We start from the raw sequence: 19,507 nt of genomic DNA on the forward strand, positions 1-19,507 counted from the left end.
AGACCCGATTCACTCTTCTATTTTTTTCGCTCCACTTTCAAGATTTAGTCATTGGAACTAATGCACTTAATTTGCTTGAATTTTATTATATTTTTCAATATAAAGGCAGTAAGCTATTCTTAACTTTTATCTTTATTATTGCACCTTGTGTTGATGATATATAATAAGTTTGAAAAATTGGTCTTATTTTTGCATACATTGGGGACAATATGCTAAATTAAGTTGAGGAAAGGAAATTTTTTAGTTAAAATTTTAATTTTTTTTATTAGCTTAATATGGTTGGAATAATTATGAGCAAGCTTGAGAATTATCATAATTTACTAACTTGTGATAAATTTAGTTGTTTTTCAAAATTATTTATTTTTGAGCTTTAATTTTAATTTTTGACTCACATAATTTTTTGATTTAACCATTTATTTTTAAGGTCATGAATACCAATTTTTGTAATTGTTATGGTATATATGTATGTTTTAATCAAAATTTAGTTAACCTTGGCATTTCTAGAACAAATTAGAACTCTCTTTGAGGCAAACTTTTAAATGTACACATTTAGAAAAGGATGATCTAGGCATTCTTTGTTTTAAACTCATATTTAGCATATGCCACCTTATGTTAAAGTATGACCCTTGGAACCCTTTGAGCCTATATCAAAATATTTTTTCTTGATTACGTCATATCAAACCTAGCTACTAAACCAAATTACAAAAACCTTTCCCCTAAAGTACATTAATGTATAATAAATAATTTTAAAATTATATTAAGACATAGGAAGAAAAATCAAAGAAAGAGAGTATCTAGCAAGTGGAGTACAAAAGATAAACACCCCATGAAGAAAAAAAATGAAAATAATCAAAAATTCAAGTTTGGGAAATTCAAGCAAGGAAGAAGGAATTATCAAAGTACTATTATAAAGAAACCTTGTCAAAGTATCTCCAATTAGGCTAGTAAAAAATCTCAAAGTTAAAACTCTCTTTACATAAAGAATGTACATTATTTATACTATTTGTTTATCCTTTTTGTCCTTTTCTTTGTTAACCAAATTATACCCCCTAATCCCCATTATAACCTTGATAAAAGACCTTTTCATCTTTTTAATATTGTGCATTTTAATTGTGGAGAAGGGATGACTAAGTTTACCTATAGGAATGTTGAAATTACATTCATGATCATTTTATTTAAAGGTTAATAAATTTTGTGAAAATTCATATTCTACTTATCATAATTTGAATAATTATTAGTGTTAAAGATTTTATTAACTCATGTTTAAATTAAGGAATGTGTTTTGTTGGTAATTAAATTTTTGCAAGAAAATAATTTGTTTATGAAACACTTAGTTTATTTTCATGTTAAGAAATTTTTGATATTTTTGAGATTGTGAATAATTGTTTCTGATAGGAGTTATTTTTATAATATTTTTAATATAGTTTTTGTTGGGATTTTAGTAGTTTTAATCATTTTAGTTAGTTTTTATTCGGTTTTAGTTAGATATTTGTTCAAAGCTTCCTTGAAACACAAATCACTTGACTTTGAAGAAATTTGTAGGATTTTGATACAAAAAAGAGCAAAGTAAGCAAAACTCTCAGAGGCTGTGCAACCCAGCACACCCGTGCAGGATTTAAGGAAAAATCAGCGTAGAGACTAAGAGCCTAGCACGCCCTAGCCATGCTATATGGCATGCCCGTGCCACAGAATGATATAATTCAAAGGTGTGCTCACTTAAGCACGACCCGTGCTGCCTCCATCTTAAAGACTCAGAGCCTAGTACACCCTGGCCGTGCAGACCAGCGCGCCCATGCCACAGAATATATCCCAGAGCGTGCTCAACTGAACACGGCCCGTGCTGCGATCACCTTAGAACTCATGCTCTAGCACGCCCAGCCCGTGCCCAAAGTCAAGTTCTGTTTTGAGCTGAAAACGTCAGCCCAGTCCCTACCACTTGTAGGAGCCCACATGAGATACTTTTTTAACGTGCCAATCAAGTTTAAATCCTATTTAGACGCATGGGAGTGTCGTAATTGAGAAGAAATTAAAAGCCTAAACAGTCTCCTATTTCCAAGAGATTTCCTACTCAATAAAGACTCTATTTCCTAAATGAAGTTGGATTTTTTACCAGGAAGTCTATATAAAGAGAGAATCCATTCATTGTAGGGAGATCTCTGGTTCTAGCATCTTTTGTTCTATTGTTATTCTCTCTCTCTAAGACTTTAGTGATCAACATTAATTGTTGACTAGTTTTTATCTCTAAACTCTTAATCTTGTTTTTATTTTTCATTATACACAATGATTATGGAATTATTTTCAAGTTTAATTGAGTTTTATTTAATTACTATGTCGAACTAAAACTCTCGTACTAGGGATTTGATGTAGCTTAATTTCTTTTCCAATTTATAATATTAGATTTGTTTTTCTTTGTTTAAAGTATAATTCATTATTGAACTTAATGCTTCTAGGCAGAGTTTCTCCCATTGATTGATTTATTTCATTAATCACTATCAGGAGAAAGGTTTTTGATATGAAAAAGGTAATAAATCACATTAGAATAATAACTTGATGCGGAAGCTATATGGTTTGACTCATGGGGGTTTTCATAGGTTTTTGGCGCCGTTGCCAGGAGATTGACGTTACCAATATCAATACTAATTACCCTATTATTAATTTAGACATTTATTTTTATTTTTAATTTTTCTAGAAGACCATTTCAAGTGTTTATGCAAAGAAGATCAGGTAGAACTGAGCCCTTAATCTTTGACCCAGATATCAAAAAGACTTGTCGTAGCAACAACGCTGTAGAAGAACATGTGAGAGCAAACAAGGACAGCAAGCAAATATGGCTGATGAAATTAACCCAGAGAACGGACCTTAACCTCATGTCCGCACCTTGCGAGATTACACAACTCCCTCTCTTAATGGAGCAACCTCAAGAATCACTAGGCCTAGCGTGGAAGCTAACAATTTTGAGATTAAACCTACAATTATTCAAATGCTTTCCACCTCAATTCAATATGGAAGTTTGCCCAGTGAAGATCCTAATGCCCATATCATAAATTTCTTAGAGATTTGCGATATATTCAAACAAAAAGATTTCTGAGGATGCCATAAAATTAAGACTATTTCCTTTCACTCTAAGGGATAAAGCACGATCTTGGTTACAATCATACCCTACTAGAAGTTTTACAACATGGGAGGAATTAGCCCAGAAATTTTTGGCAAAATTCTTTCCATCTTCAAAGACCATAAAGCTTCGCAATGAGATAATGACATTTGCACGCCATTATCAAGAGAGTTTGTATGAAGCTTGGGAGAGATTCAAGGACTTATTAAGGAAGTGCCCACATTATAGCTTGCTCAAGTGGTTACAGGTACAAACTTTTTATAATGCATTATCTCCTAACATAAAAATCACTCTAGATGCAGCTACTGGTGGATCTTTTGAAAGAAAGGGAATTGATGAGGCGTATGACTTGATAGAAGAGATGGCAAGCAACAACCATTATCAAAACAGTTCTGAAAGGAAGAAACCTGCAGGAATTTATGAGATCGATGCCATTACTGCACTCAATGCCAAGGTGGATAATATGGTAAGAAAGTTGGATTTGTTGACAACTAACTCTGTTAATTCTATTGTGCAAGCATGTGACAGGTGTAATGGGCAACATGGAATTGGAGAATGCATGTTGGTTCTTTAAATCCACAAACTTTGGAGCAAGTCAACTATGTGATGAATCAAGGAAGGAAGAATTACCCGTATTCTAACTCTTATGATAACAGGTTAAGGAATCATCCAAATCTTTCTTATGGGAATCCAAAAAATGCCTTGAATGCACCACTAGATTTTCCTTCTCAGGAGCAAAAGACTCATGATGATCTTCTCACTGCTCTCTCTAAATCTCATATGGACTTTAAGAATGAAACTCGGGAAAATCACAAAATCCAACAAGCTGCGATAAGGAACTTAGAGATTAAACTAGGGCAGTTTGCTAACATGATGGCTTCTCGACCCCAAGGTACATTACCTAGTAACACTGAAAAGAATCCTAAAGAACAGGTACAAGCTATCACTTTGAGGAATGGCAAACAATTGGAGGATCCACCTGGGAAGGAGGTTGAAAAAGAGAAACAGAAAAAGATCCCCATCATTTACTTAGAAGAGAAAGAGGAAGTAAAGCCTTATGTCCCACCTATTCCTTTCCCACAAAGACTCAAGAAAATACAAGATGATAAGAGTTTCCTCAAATTTCTTGATGTCTTCAAAAAGCTTCAAATAAACATCCATTTTGCTGAAGCCCTTGCTCAAATGCCTAGATATGCAAAATTCTTGAAGGAGATCCTGAGTAAGAAGAGGAAGATCGATGATCAAGGAACGGTAATGTTAATAAAGGAGTGTAGTGCTATCATTCAAAATAAATTGCCTCCAAAGTTAAAAGATCCAGGAAGTTTTTCTATCCCTTGTAATATTGGAAATCTTGATTTTGAAAAAGCTTTAGCAAATTTAGGTGTAAGTATTAATCTTATGTCTTATGAGGTTTTTAAGATGCTAGGAATGGGAGAGTTGAAACCAACAAGAATGTCTCTACAATTGGCGGATCGATCAATCAAATATCCAAGAGGAATTATAGAAGATGTGCTCGTCAAGACAGGTAAATTTATTTTTCATGTTGATTTTGTTATTCTTGACATTGATGAAGATAGAGAAGGATCTTTAATCCTTGGAAGACCTTTCCTTGTAGCTGCAAGAGCATTGATTAATATTTATGAAGGTAAATTAACCTTAAGGGTAGATCAAGAGGAAGTTGTTTTTGATGTTCTTAAGTCTTGTAAACTTCATATGGATTATAATGATTGCTTTAGAATTGATGTTATTGATGATTGTGCAAAAGACACCTTGAATTTGAAAATAAAGTAACCATTGATAAAGGTGACATTAATGATCAAAGCATAAAAGGTAAGGAAGTAAGTGAATTACCAAAGCAAGAATTAAAACAACTTCCATCTCATTTAAAGTGTGCATTCTTAGGTGAGAATAATTCTTTGCCTATCATTATTTCCTCTCACTTATCACTTGATGAAGAGAAAAGGTTGTTGCAAGTTTTAGGAAAGCATAGGAAAGCCTTAGGTTAGTCAATCGTAGATTTGAAGGGAATAAGTCCAAGTGTGTGCATGCACAAGATCTTAATGGAAGAAGACTATAAACCTTCGATTGAGCATCAAAGGAGATCAAATCCAAACATGAAGGAAGTAGTCAAAGCTGAAATCATTAATCTTTTGGATGCTGGCATTATTTATCCAATTTCAGATAAAAAGCGGGTAAGTCCCGTTCAAGTTGTCCCAAAGAAAGGAGGTATGACAGTTATTTCTAATAAAAATAATGAATTAATTCCTACTAGAACTGTCATAGGTTGGCATGTATGTATTGATTATCAAAAGTTAAATAAAGCAACACGCAAAGATCACTTTCCTTTGCCTTTTATTGATCAAATGCTTGAAAGACTTACAGGTTACCCTTACTATTGCTTTCTAGATGGTTATTCATAGTATTTTCAAATACCTATAGCTCCCGAGGATCCAGAAAAGACCACTTTCACTTGGCTTTATGGTACTTTTGCTTATAGAAGAATGCCTTTTGGGTTATGCAATGCTCTTGCGACTTTTCAAAGGTGCATGATGTCCATATTTTCTGACATAGTTGAGAAATTATTGAAATATTTATGGATGATTTTTTTGTGTTTGGTTCTTCTTTTGATTCTTGTCTCTATAACCTCTCTCTAGTAATGCAACAATGCAAAGATACTAACCTTGTTTTGAATTGGAAAGAATGTCATTTAATGGTTAGTGAATGTATTGTTTTAGGGCATAAAATCTCAGAAAAAGGGATTGAAGTGGATAAAGCCAAGATAGAGGTAATTGAAAAGCTACCACCTCCAAATTCTGGGAAGGGAGTAAGGAGTTTTCTTGGTCATGCAGGGTTTTACAGGAGATTTATCAAGGATTTCTCCAAAATCACAAAACCTCTTTGTAATTTATGATGTTCCTTTTGATTTTAACCAAGAGTGTTTGAATGCTTTTAACAGGTTGAAGAAAGAATTGATTTCAGCTTCTATCATTGCTACACCAGATTGGAGCCTACATTTTGAACTTATGTGTGATGCTAATGATCATGCTATAGGAGCTGTTCTTGGGCAAAGAAAATAAAGAAGTTGCATGTCATTTATTATGCTAGTCGTACATTGAATGATGCACAATTAAATTATGCCACCACTGAAAAAGAACTTCTTGCTATTATTTTTGCTTTTGATAAATTTAGAGCATATTTTATTGGAGCTAAAATAATTGTCTACACTGATCACTCAATTATTAAATATTTGTTAGAAAAGAAAGATGCAAAGCCTAGACTAATTCATTGGGTTCTTCTCTTGCAGGAATTTGATTTGGAGATTCGTGATAAAAAGGAAACCAAGAACCTTGTAGCTAACCTCTTGTTAAGGCTTGAGTTGGGGGAAGAAGGGCAAGCAGTGTTGCAAATTAATGAAGACTTCCCCTATGAACATCTTCTTCTTCAAGCAAATATACAAGCTCTGTGGTATGCTGATATAGTTTACTACCTCGCTTGCAAGATTACTCCTCCCAATCTTTCTTATCAGCAAAAGAAAAAAATTCTTTCATGTTCTTAAATATTACTATTGGGAGGAGCCTTTCTTGTTCTAGTATTGTAGTGGCCAACTCTTCAGACGATGTATGCCGGAAGAAGAGATGGAAAGTGTTCCTCATTTCTGTTATTCAATGGAATGTGGAGGACATTTTGGAGCAAGCAAGATGGTAGCACGTATTTTAGAAAGTGGTTTGTATTAGCCTAGCTTATTTAAAGATGCTTTTAACTTTGTTCGTATCTGTGATCATTGTCAAAGGTTAGGAAATATCTCCAAAAGACATGAGATGCCATTAAACAATATCCTTGAAGTAGAGATCTTTGATGTTTGGGGCTTGGATTTCATGGGACCATTTCCATCTTCTTATTCCAACCAATACATTCTAGTAGCGGTGGATTATGTCTCGAAGTGGGCGGAAGCTGTTGCTCTTCCAAGCAATGATGCCAAGAGTGTAATGAACTTCATTAAGAAATACATTTTCACATGTCATGTACTCCAAGAGCAATAATCATAGACGGTGGTAAGCATTTGTAGAATAAGTACTTAAATTCTCTTCTTTCAAAGTATGGTGTCTCTCATCGTGTAGGTACCCCATATCACCCTTAAACAAGCGGACAAGTGGGGGTAACTAATAGGGAGGTCAAGAAAATACTGGAGACCATAGTTGGCCAATCAAGAAAGGACTGGTCCAAGAAACTTGATGAGGCACTTTGGGCCTATAGAACAGCATTTAAAACACCAATTGGTATGTCTCCGTATCGAATGGTTTATGGTATGACATGTCATCTTCCTATTGAGTTAGAGCATAAGGCATATTGGGCAATCCAGTTTCTTAACTTTGATACCAAAGAGGTTGGTGAAAAAAGGTTACTTCAATTGAATATGATAGATGAATTGAGACTTCATGCTTTTGAGAACGCTAAGATCTATAAAGACCGTACCAAACAGTGGCATGATAAGCACATTATCCTGAGAAATCTGAAGGTAGGCGAACAGGTATTGCTCTATAACTCGAGACTTCGTCTTTTTCCAGGAAAATTGTGTTTTAGGTGGTTGGGACCATTCACGATCAAAGAAATTTTTCCACATGGAGTAGTTGAAATAGTGGGTGGAAACAGGAGTTTCAAAGTCAATGCTCAACGATTGAAAGTTTACCAAAATGGAGACTTTGATCTAGTCAAAACCACTATAAGTCTTGTTTAATCTTGCCTAAATTGGGTCTAGTGCGTCAAGCTTAACGACGTTAAACAAAAGCGCTTGTGGGAGACAATCCATATTCTTTTCTCTATCTCTCTTATTTTGGTTTATTTTTGTCATTCTCCTAAAAAAAAAAATAATTAATCATGCTTATTCTTCTGTTTTTAATCAAGTCCTTTCAGGTAAAAGTGAGGCACAAGCTCTAACACGCCCAAGTCGTGCCAGGTTGCATGCCTGTGTTGACAAAAGGTGAAAAAATTCGTCTCGCAAGTCAGACTTTAGCATGCCTGTGCCAGGTAAGACGCTTTTTGTCCTCGCAAGTCATACTCTAGCATGCCAAGCCGTGCTTCTCAGTACGCCCGTGCCAAGTAAGAAAATTTTTCTCGCAGATCAGAGGCTAGCGTGCTCCAGCCGTGCCAAATAGCACGCCCGTGCTTCAAGGAGATGTCTATCTTTGACCGTGCTACCTGTAGCATGCCCGTGCCAGTCATCGCCTCCAAGACTTAGGAGTCAGCGCGCCCGTGCCACGTTCCAGATTTGCATTTTAAAAATAGCACGCCCTTCCGGTTACCACACAACTCTTCATTGCCTCCCTATTTAAAGTGCATGCCTAACCCCTCACCTTCATTTTCTCTCTTCTTCTCAAAGCGCGCCATTCTTCCTCTCCTTCATCTCTCTTTTTTTCTCTCTACCAAAAGCTTAGCAACCCTTTTCTTTTCTCTTCTCTTTCTTTCACCATGCCTCCAAGATACGAACGAAGTAGATTTGCCACTTTAGTGGCGCTAGAATTCGGCCAACGGTTCCTCCTACGGCACCTGCTCCTTCTCCATTTGAGTTCGGTTCACCAGAACAACAGGAAAGGTAAAATAAACTCTCTCTTCACCTTACTTTGCCAAATCGCTTTATTAATGAATCTGCTTTAGCAAAAGTTGGGCTTAGAGATGTTGTGTTAGAACCGCTTGAGCGCATTGGGTGGGAACAATTTATTGTAATGAAAGACTTTGTTTATGCACCAATGACCTTAGAGTTCTTGAGTTCATATTCTACTCTTATTCGTCTGTTGCCTGATAATTTCCCTATTAAAATTAAGTTTAGAATTTTTAGGAGAAATTATGAGCTTTCAATAAACGAAGTTAGTCATATCTTTGGGTTCCCCACTGAAAATGCCTTTAACCAAATACTTAAAGATTTTAGAGATCAAACCACACGGATAAAACTGACTGGGGAGAATAACTATAATCCTAGATTATCAAAAGCTTCTAAATTGAGAAACCCAGTCTATCGGTACATTCACAAATTCTTGGCCAACATAATTTTTGCGCGCAATGAGAGTGATGGAGTGTTGAGTCTAAATGAATTATACTTTATCTAGGCAATAGATTAGGGGATATTTCTTAATATTGGCTATTGGTTATGCCAACGATGGGCTAGGATTACAAGGGCAAACAAGGAAGCTATTATGATGGGGTGTTTTGTGACCTGTATTACATCCTATTTGAGAGTTTGGAACCCTGCTCGACCAATTTATGATGTTGTGGGAGGTGGAAAGGGTATTAGACTTGATGTAGATGTCATGGTGCATATGAAATTAGTAGAGAAGGTAGGGGATTCGTACCGTATTGTGAGATCCCGAGAAGAGAGTTCTGATGATAAGGAAGCTGAAGAGGCTGGCGAAACTAATATGGAGGAGGATAATCCGAAATCTTTCCCTGGTTTTGGTATTTTTTTTGGTGCAAGTACCTCTGGAGCTGGTCCTTCCTTTCAGGGAGTGTCAGATTTGTCCAACGATGAAGTTCTCACATGTATGATGGCTAGAATGGACATGTTTGATACTCGCCTTAATGGAATAGAGACTATGATATCTGACCGATTCCAGTCCATAAAGATTATGCATGGGAGCCTCGACTCTCGAATAGACACCATGCAAGGCCAATATCAGGGAATTGCTAGCTAACTCCAAACAGTGATTCAATTGCTGCTACTGCGTCCACCTCCACCACATGAGGATTGATTATTTCTAGTTATTTCTCATTTTTCTTTTTATTTTTCTTTTTATTTAACTGTACTAAGTATTTTCGTTATTATGTTTCCTTATTTTCAGCGTTTCTTTTTCATAGCTTTGATAATTTCCAGTACCCGACTCTTATCGTATCTTTTCCTTCTAATTTTATTGTATTCTTCAATACAATGGTGGTAATGTTTCTAAGCTTTCATTTTCTTTTGGCATGTTCTTGATAATATGATAAGTTTGGGGAATTGATTTGAAGTACATTTGGGATAATGTGTTAGATTAAGTTGAGGGAAGGGACATTTTAGTTAAAATTTTTAGTTTTATTTGTTTCATTAGCTTAATATGAGCAAGCTTGGAAATTATCATAATCTATTAACTTATGATGAATTTAGTTGTTTTTCGAAGCTAGTTGCTTTTGAGCTTAAATTTTAATTTTTGACTCAACATGCTTGTTTGGTTTAACTATTTGTTTTTAAAGATCAAGAATACCAATTTGTTTTGTGATTTTATGAGATATATAGGTATGTTTTAATCAAAATTTATTTGACCTTACATTCCTAGAACAAATTAGAATTCCCTTTGTGGCAAAATTTCAAATCCTTACATTTAGAAAGAGATGATTTAGGCATTTCTTGTTGAACTTCATATTTAGCCTAGTCCACCTAAGTTAAAGTATGACTTTTGCAACCAATTTGAAGCCTATAAACCAAAAATTTTCTTGTTCACCCTTATTAAACTTAGCCTTTAAACTAGTTTAAATTCTTACCCTGAGTGCAATAATGTATAATTGAAGGATTTAATTCGTATTAAAACATAGCAACGAAAGGAAGAAAATTCCATTAATACTAGCAAGAGAAGCAAGTAAAAAAAAACTCAAAGAGAAACGCCCCACAAATGAGGCAAGCAATTAAAAAATTCAAGTTTAGGGAATTGAAGCAAGGAAAAATTATAAATAAATTATAAGGAGACCTTGCATAGAGTGTCTATAATTTTGAGCTAGTGAAGAACTTCAAGATAATCTCCATTTACAGATAAAATTTATTTTGATGTGATGAAAATCTTGATATTTTGCATTGTTTGCACTTTTTTGTCTACCCTTTTCTCCTTTTTCTTTGTTTAGCTATAAAATTATACCTCTAAGGACCCCATTACAACCTAAATAAAGAGGTTTTGATCTTTCTAATTATGTGTATTTCAATTGTGGAGAAGAGATTACTAATTTTGCCTATGAGAATGTTGGATTTATATTGTTAAAACATCTTATTTAAAGGTTGAATAATTTTTTTGAAAATTCATATTCTATTTATCATTGGTTGAATAAATTGGTGTTGGAAATCTTATTAACTCATGATTAAATTAAAGAATGTGTTTTTTGGATAATTGAATTTATTTCTAAGAATATAATTAGCATAAGAAACACTTGATTCTTTCTCATGATAATAATTTTTGATACTTTTTAAAGTTGTGAATAATTATCCTCAACCATATTAAGTTAGCTTTGTTATTTTATTTTGGCTTTTGTTTTTCTTTTGTAGTTTTGTTGCTTGAGGACAAGCAATGGTTAAGTTTGTGGAATTTTGATAGGAGTAATTTTTATAATATTTTTAATGTAGTTTTTGTTGGGATTTTTAGTAGTTTTAGTCACTTTAGTTAGTTTTTATTCGGTTTTAGTTATATATTTGTTCAAAGCTTCCTTGAAACATAAATCACTTGATCCTGAAGAAATTTGTAGGATTTTGATACAGAAAAGAGCAAAGAAACAAAACTCCCAGAGGCTGGCACGGCCTGGCCGTGCAACCTAGCACGCCCATATAGGTAGGATTCAAGGAAAAATCAGCTTAGAGACTCAGAGCCTAGCACGCCCTGGCCATGCTATATGGCACGCCTGTGCCATAGAATGATATAATTCAAAGGCATGCTCACTTAAGCACAGCCCGTGCTGCCTCCATCTTGAAGACTCAGAGCCTAGTACACCCTAGCCATGCGAACCAGCACGCCCCTGCCACAGAACATATCTCAGAGCGTGCTCAACTGAACACGGCCCGTGCTGCGATCACCTTAGAACTCATGCTCCAGCACGCCCAGCCCGTGCCAAATGGCACGCCCGTGCCCAAAGTCAAGTTCTGTTTTGAGCCGAAAATGTCAGCCCAGTCCCTACCACTTGCATGAGCCCACATGAGATACTTTTCTAACGTGCCAATCAAGTTTAAATCCTATTTAGACGCATGGGAGAGTCGTAATTGAGAAGAAATTAAAAGCCTAAACAATCTCCTATCTCCAAGAGATTTCCTACTCAATAAATACTCTATTTCCTAAACAAAGTCGAAGTTTTTACCAGGAAGTCTATATAAAGAGAGAACCCATTCATTGTAGGGAGATCTTTGGTTCTAGCATCTTTTGTTCTATTGTTTTTCTCTCTCTCTAAGACTTCAAGTGATCAAGAATTTTGTCAAGATTCAAGGAAGCCGTCCACGTTAATTGTTGACTAGTTTTTATCTCTAAACTCTTAATTTGTTTTTATACTAGGGATTTGATGTAGCTTAATTTCTTTTCCAATTGTTTTTCTTTGTTCAAAGTATAATTCATTATTGAACTTAATACTTCCAGGTAGAGTTTCTCCTCTGGATTGATTTATTTCATTAATCACTATCGGGAGAAGGGTTTTTGATATGAAAAAGGTAATAAATTACACGAGAATAATAACTTGATACGGAAGCTATATGGTTTGACTCATGGGGGGTTTTCATAAGTTAATGGCCTTAGGTTATGAATTCACAAAACAAACCATAAAACTTAATGATTTAATTCATGTTTGATTGCACTATTGGAAGATAGTAATTAGATCTGGTTAAAATAGCTAACAATACATCAGGAGAGCTTGTTAGTGATTTTAGGGTTGTTTTTGTTAGATTATTTTAATAATCTATGTGGCCCATGTAATTAAAGGGCTGGTTCTAATTAAGGTGGCCCAAGATGATGGTTATTGGGCTTAATGGGAAGAGGCCCAGTTAGGGTTTTAATACCCTTCCTCTGCCTTATAAAAGATCAATGAAATCAACAGCGTAGGTTAAGAGAGTGTGACGGCTACCTCAAACACATAGCGGTAATAGGTTGTTTGAGAGAACGTGAAAAGAAAACTCCCGTTGCTGTCAATAATTCTCTGACCATTAAGAGAGAACTTACAGATAAAAGGCCAAAGTGAAGAAACATAGATCTACTATTACGGTGAGAATCGAATTGCCATAACGAGGTAATCAATAGCTATGGATCAAAGTATGCTTCTATTAATAGTTTTTCTATTAAATAATTTTTGGACAAAATGATCTAAGTAGCATTAAAGTTTTTATATGTGGTATCAGAGCCTAGTTTGTTCTAGATTTATTTGATAGATTTTGTATTTGGCTTGATTAATGGAAATTAATTTCGTATTATGAAATTGTTTTAATCTAGTATAAATGACGCCAAAGTTATAAAAATTGGAAAACTGTTTGTTTTCTTTGTGCTTTCAAAATTATTCTACTATAATTTATAAAAGAAAGATCAAGACATCTTATTGTATAATGTCATTAAAGTTTTGAGATCTTAATTCAATCTCATAAGGTTCTGCATAATTTAATGTTTAATGAATGGAAAACTTGTTAGTCACCAAACTGGCCTTGTTTGGATTTATTTAGATATTTGATTATGCAGTTTTTCAATTGTTCATATCATGTGATGCTGTTAAATGACATAAAAGATAAAATTGAACAATTGAGATCATTGATTATAATGTTATGAGGTTACCCAAAGGTGGACCATTACTTATAATCAATGGCGTCAAAGAGACCTACCATTGTATTTGATAAATATGTATGTATACCCAAAGGTAACATAGATATTTTCTTGTTGTATTATTGCTAAAACTAGACTCTAGAAAGGAGCACGAGCGTGCTACAGAGCTTAGAGAACAACACGGTTTGTGCTGTAATTAGCACAAGCGTGTCCTGAGCTCTAGAGAAGAGCACGGGCCATGTTGTAATGTAGCACGGGCATGCCTTGAGTTCCAGAGAGAAGCACGGGCGTGTCTCTACTCTTTAAATGGCATATCAATCCGCGAGTTCCTATGCATAAATGAAGGTCTATTAGAGTATTTTATTCTTGGCATTATTATTTATTAAAGCTATGTATTTAAGTATTACCCAAAGGTGAATTTAAATGCATAATTAAGTTTGTTATTTGTTTGAATCCATTTAAGTTTTTTTTTTCCTCAAAGTGTTAACGTATGAGTATATGTATTATGCTACAGTTTCTTCTAATATGTTCGCTATGGGCACTGGGTTGATTAAGTTCAATGGATTGAACTATGCTGATTGGTCTGAACAAATGCATTATCAGTTAGGAGTTCTGGACTTGGATCTGGCATTGGTCTTTGAAAAGCCAGTAGCCATCACAGAAACCAGTACAGAAGCTGACAAGTCTCATTATAAGGCTTGGAAGTGGTCTAACAGGCTGAGTTTGAACTTAATGAGGATGGCAATGGCTGAAAATGTTAAGCCATCAATGCCCAAAACGGACGACGCTAGAGAGTACATGTTGAAGATTAAGGAATACTCCGAATCGGATATAACTGACAAATCCATAGTAGGGTCCTTAATGAGTGAGCTAACGACCAAGAAGTTTGATTGGTCACAATCCATTCATGATCATATGACTAGCATGCAAAATTTGGCAGCTAGGTTGAAATCGATGGGTATGGATGTGAGTGAAAGTGAAAGGCAAGAAAAGGGAAAAAGCCCCAATGAAAGTGAATGAGGGCCAAATCCGTAAGGAGTTGAAGTGCTACTTCTGTAAGAAGAATGGTCACTTCAAGAAGGATTGTTTGAAAAGGAAGATCTGGTTCGAAAAGAAATGTATATTTTACGTTTCAGTATGTTTTGAATCAAATCTTATTGAAGTGCCTAATAATACCGGGTGGTTAGATTCTGGTGCAACTACTCATGTGTCTCATGTTATACAGGGATTCTTTTTTATCCAACCCATAAATGAAACTGAAAAGTTCCCATATATAGGAAACAGAATGAAGGCACGAATAGAAGGAACTAGGACTTATAGATTGATCCTGGAAACTGGTTGTTATCTGGATCTTAACAATTGTCTCTATGTTCCTAAATGTGCTAGAAATTTAGTTTCTATAGGGAGGTTGGACAATATTGGTTTTAATTTCAAGATTGGTAATGGTGTTTTTTCATTGTACAAACATAAGTACTCTTATGGTTCTGGTAATTTAATTGATAGTTTGTATCATTTTTATCTTGATGTTAAATTTGTTGAATCCTTATTTAATGTTGAGTACAATATAGGCAATAAAAGTAGTGCACATAATGAATGTTCTACTTTCTTGTGGCATAAAAGGTTAGGTCACATATCCAAAGAAAGGATTTTGAAGTTAGTGAAAGGTGAAATCTTACCTCAATTGGATTTTACTAATTGAGATGTGTGTATAGATTGCATTAAAGGTAAGCAAACTAAACACACATTAAAGAATCCAGCCATAAGAAGCAGTGAATTATTAGGTCTTATACGCACTGATATATGTGGTCCTTTCAACGTTCCCTCTTGGGGCGGTGAAAAGTATTTTATCACTTTTATTGATGATTTCTTACGGTATGGTTATATATATTTGCTGCATGAAAAGTCTCAATCAGTGGGTATCCTTGAGATATTCATTAATGAGGTAGAGAGGCAGTTAAATAGAAGAGTTAAAGTTGTGAGATCTGATAGAGGTGGTGAATATTATGGTAAGTTTAATGAAAATGGACAATGTCCAGGTCCATTTGCAAAGTTTCTTGAAAGTTGAGGCATATGTGCGCAATACACAATGCTAGGTACACCTCAACAGAATGGTGTAACTGAAAGGCAGAATCATACACTTATAGAAATGGTTAGAAGTATGTTAAGTAATAATACTGTACCTTTATCATTATGGATGCATGCATTAAAGACCGCTGCATATTTGCTTAATAGGGTTCCTAGCAAAACAGTTCCTAAGACCCCTTATGAACTGTGGATGGGAAGGAAACCTAGTTTAAGACATCTTCATGTTTGGGGTTGCCAAGCAAAAGTCAGGATATATAATCCACATGAAAAGAAGCTTGATGCTAGAACGGTTAGTGGATTTTTCATAGGATATCCTGAAAAGTCAAAAGGGTACAGATTTTATTGTCCTAACCATAGTACGAGAATTGTAGAGTCTAGTAATGCTCAGTTTATTGAAAATGACCAAATTAGTGGGAGTGGTGAACCGCATAAAGTGGATGTGCAAGAGATTCAGATTGAAAGTCCAACTCAGTTGGATTTTCCTAATGTCTCTTCTTCGGTTGTTGTTCCTCTGGTTGTATCACGGTTTAACAACATGGTTGAACAACAAAATAACATTCCAAACCCACAAAATGACCATATAAATGATGAGACAGTAAATAATGAACAAGTCACAAATGAGCAAGTGGTTCCATAAGAAATAGTATTACGGAGGTTAGAAAGGCAAAGAAGGCCAGCTATTTCTAGTGATTATGTGGTGCACTCACCTGAGCATGAATGTGAATTGAGCATCGATAAGGATCCAGTCTCTTTCCAAAAAGCCATGAAATGTGATAATTCTGAAAAGTGGTTTAATGCCATGAAAGAAGAAATGAAATCAATGAGTGATAATCAAGTTTGGGACTTGGTTGAGTTGCCTAGGAGTTCAAAACAAGTTGGTTGTAAATAGGTTTTCAAGACCAAATGGGACTCTAAGGGCAACATTAAAAGATATAAGGCCCGACTTGTTGCTAAAGGTTACACTCAAAAGGATGACATTGACTATAAAGAGACCTTTTCTCCAGTTTCCAAAAAGGACTCTTTAAGAATTATTTTGGCTTTGGTAGCTCATTATGATCTAGAGCTTCACCAAATGGATGTAAAGACCGCTTTTCTTAATGAGGACTTAAAGGAAGAAGTATACATGGACCAACCGGAAGGATTTGTGACCACAGGAAAGGAAAGTTTAGTGTGTAAATTAAAGAAGTCAATATATGGACTGAAGCAAGCTTCTCGTCAATGGTATCTTAAGTTCAATAATACCATCACTTTATATGGGTTTACAGAAAACACTGTTGATCGGTGTATCTATATGAAGGTTCGTAGGAGGAAGTTCATTATGTTAGTCTTATATGTTGATGACATCCTTCTTACTGCGAATGATGTTTGCTTGTTATATGATGTAAAGGGTTTTCTCTCTAAGAACTTTGAAATGAAAGATATGGGTGAGGCATCCTATATGATAGGAATAGAAATATTCCGTGATAAATCACAAGGATTGTTAGGATTGTCTCAAAGAGCTTATATTGACAAGGTTTTAGAGAGATTTAGAATGGAAAAGTGCTCTGCAAGAACAGTTCCAATTCAGAAAGGAGATATGTTCAGCGAAATGCAATGTCCAAAAAATGATTTGGAACGTAAAGAGATGGAGTCTATTCCCTATGTGTCAGTAGTTGGGAGCTTAATGTATGTTCAAACATGTACTCGACCGGATCTTCGTTTCACTGTCGGAATGTTAGGGCGATATCAAAGTAATCCCGGGATGGACCATTGGAAAGCTGCAAAGAAAGTACTTAGATATTTACAAGGCACTAAGGATCATATACTCACTTACAGAAAGTCCACCCATCTCGATGTGGTGGGATACTCGGATTTAGACTATGCCGGTTGTGTAGATTCGAGAAAATCTACATTTGGCTACTTGTTTCTCCTAGCTGGAGGAGCAGTTTCATGGAAAAGTGGAAAGCAGTCTGTCATTGCTACTTCCACAATAGAGGCTGAATTTGTGGCATGCTTTGAGGCCACTATTCACACATTGTGGTTCCGGAACTTTGTCTCAGGTCTAGGCATTATCGACAGTACAGCTAGACCGTTGAGAATTTACTGTGATAATTCTGCAGCTTTTTTCTTCTCCAAGAACGATAGGTATTGTAAGGGTGCAAAACACATGGATTTAAAATACCTATCTGTGAAAGAAGAAGTGCAAAAACACAAGGTGTCAATTGAGCATATCGGTACTGATCTAATGATAGCAGATCTGCTAACTAAAGAATTATCACCCAAAATCTTCACTGGCCATGTTGAAAGGATGGGTGTTATAGATAAGTCATTGTTAGCATGATATTCAAACTTGTATATATATATATATATATATATATATATATACACATATGGTTATTTTGCTCATATTATTGTGACACTTGGGAATTCAATTAAAGATGTGTTTTGCTTATTTATTTGTTATCTACATTATAGATGTATAGAGGAATGGTTTAAGTGAGATAACAATAATGTTGATTGTAACAATGTATTATTTGTTGCATCATTTCTCAATGAAGGATTTATGAATTGAGATGGTCTGTGATATATGGAAGGAATCATGTCGATTAATGACTTGTGACCGCCATAATCCAATCACTTCAATTCTAATTAAAGCTAATATAATATATTTAAGAAAAGCACACGGGCCAAGTGGAAGATTGTTAGATTATTTTAATAATCTATGTGGCCCATGTAATTAAAGGGCTGGTTTTAATTAAGGTGGCCCAAGATGATGGTTATTGGGCTTAATGGGATGAGGACCAGTTAGGGTTTTAATACCTTTCCTCTGCCTTATAAAAGATCAAGGAAATCAACAGCGTAGGTTAAGAGAGTGTGACGGCTACCTCAAACACATAGCGGTGATAGGTTGCTTGAGAGAACGTGAAAAGAAAACTCCCATTGCTGTCGATAATTCTCTGACCATTAAGAGAGAACTTACAGACAAAAAGCCAGAGTGAAGAAACATAGATCACTGTTACAGTGAGAATCGAATTGCCGCAATAAGGTAATCAATAGCTATGGATCAAGGTACACTTCCATTAACAATTTTTCTATTAAATAATGTTTGGACAAAACGATCTAGGTAACATTAAAGTTTTTACAGTTTCCCCTACTTGAACAATTAAAAGTGATTATCAAATTAATAAAATAAATTGGATAGTATTAAGTGAAGTCAGAATCCCTAGTAGCTTTTAATCCTTGATTTCTTCATATCAAAAATTGCCTTGCTTGATTTCTTTTTATTCTCTTTTATTTGTTGAAGTTTACTTTTCTTAAAATAATTCCCCTTAATTGCCGTTTAAATAATAGTAGGTTAATATAATTTTGGTATTTGGTATATAATCCTCGTGGTAGTGATATTCTACTCATTCTTTATTACTTGTCGCGATTTCGTACACTTGTGAAAAGTCACTGTCAATTTTTTGGTTGCATGGCCAGGCCGTGGCAGCCTCTGAGAGTTTTGCTTACTTTGCTCTTTTCTGTATCAAAATCCTACAAATTTCTTCAAGATCAAGTGATTTATGTTGCAAAGAAGCATTGAACAAATATATAACTAAAACCGAATAAAAACTAACTAAAGTGATTAAAACTACTAAAAATCCCAGCAAAAACTATATTAAAAATATTATAAAAATAACTCTTATCAGTTCCTAACCATATTAAGCTAACTTTGTTAGTTTGTTTAGTTTGTGTTTTTGTTTTGTTTTGTTTTTAGTTTTATTGCTTGAGGACAAGCAATGGTTTAAGTTTGAGAAGTTTGATAGGTCTTATTTTTATA

At 34.9% G+C, this 19,507-nt stretch overlaps 1 non-coding gene and 1 pseudogene across 1 annotated transcript; one reads left to right on the forward strand and one right to left on the reverse strand.

The window, feature by feature from the left end:
• Positions 1-3,236: 3,236 nt before the first annotated feature.
• On the reverse strand, positions 3,237-3,343 carry LOC119371316 (small nucleolar RNA R71). The gene has a single exon (XR_005178919.1). It is a non-coding gene; the product is annotated as a small nucleolar RNA R71 (small nucleolar RNA).
• Positions 3,344-5,172: 1,829 nt separating this feature from the next.
• LOC119371303 (uncharacterized) lies at positions 5,173-7,847 on the forward strand (annotated as a pseudogene).
• Positions 7,848-19,507: the final 11,660 nt, after the last annotated feature.

Source organism: Jatropha curcas, chromosome 4 (genome assembly GCF_041381405.1).
Source record: "Jatropha curcas cultivar XTBG-Jc1 chromosome 4, XTBG_Jcur_1.0, whole genome shotgun sequence".
Taxonomy (NCBI): domain Eukaryota; kingdom Viridiplantae; phylum Streptophyta; class Magnoliopsida; order Malpighiales; family Euphorbiaceae; genus Jatropha; species Jatropha curcas.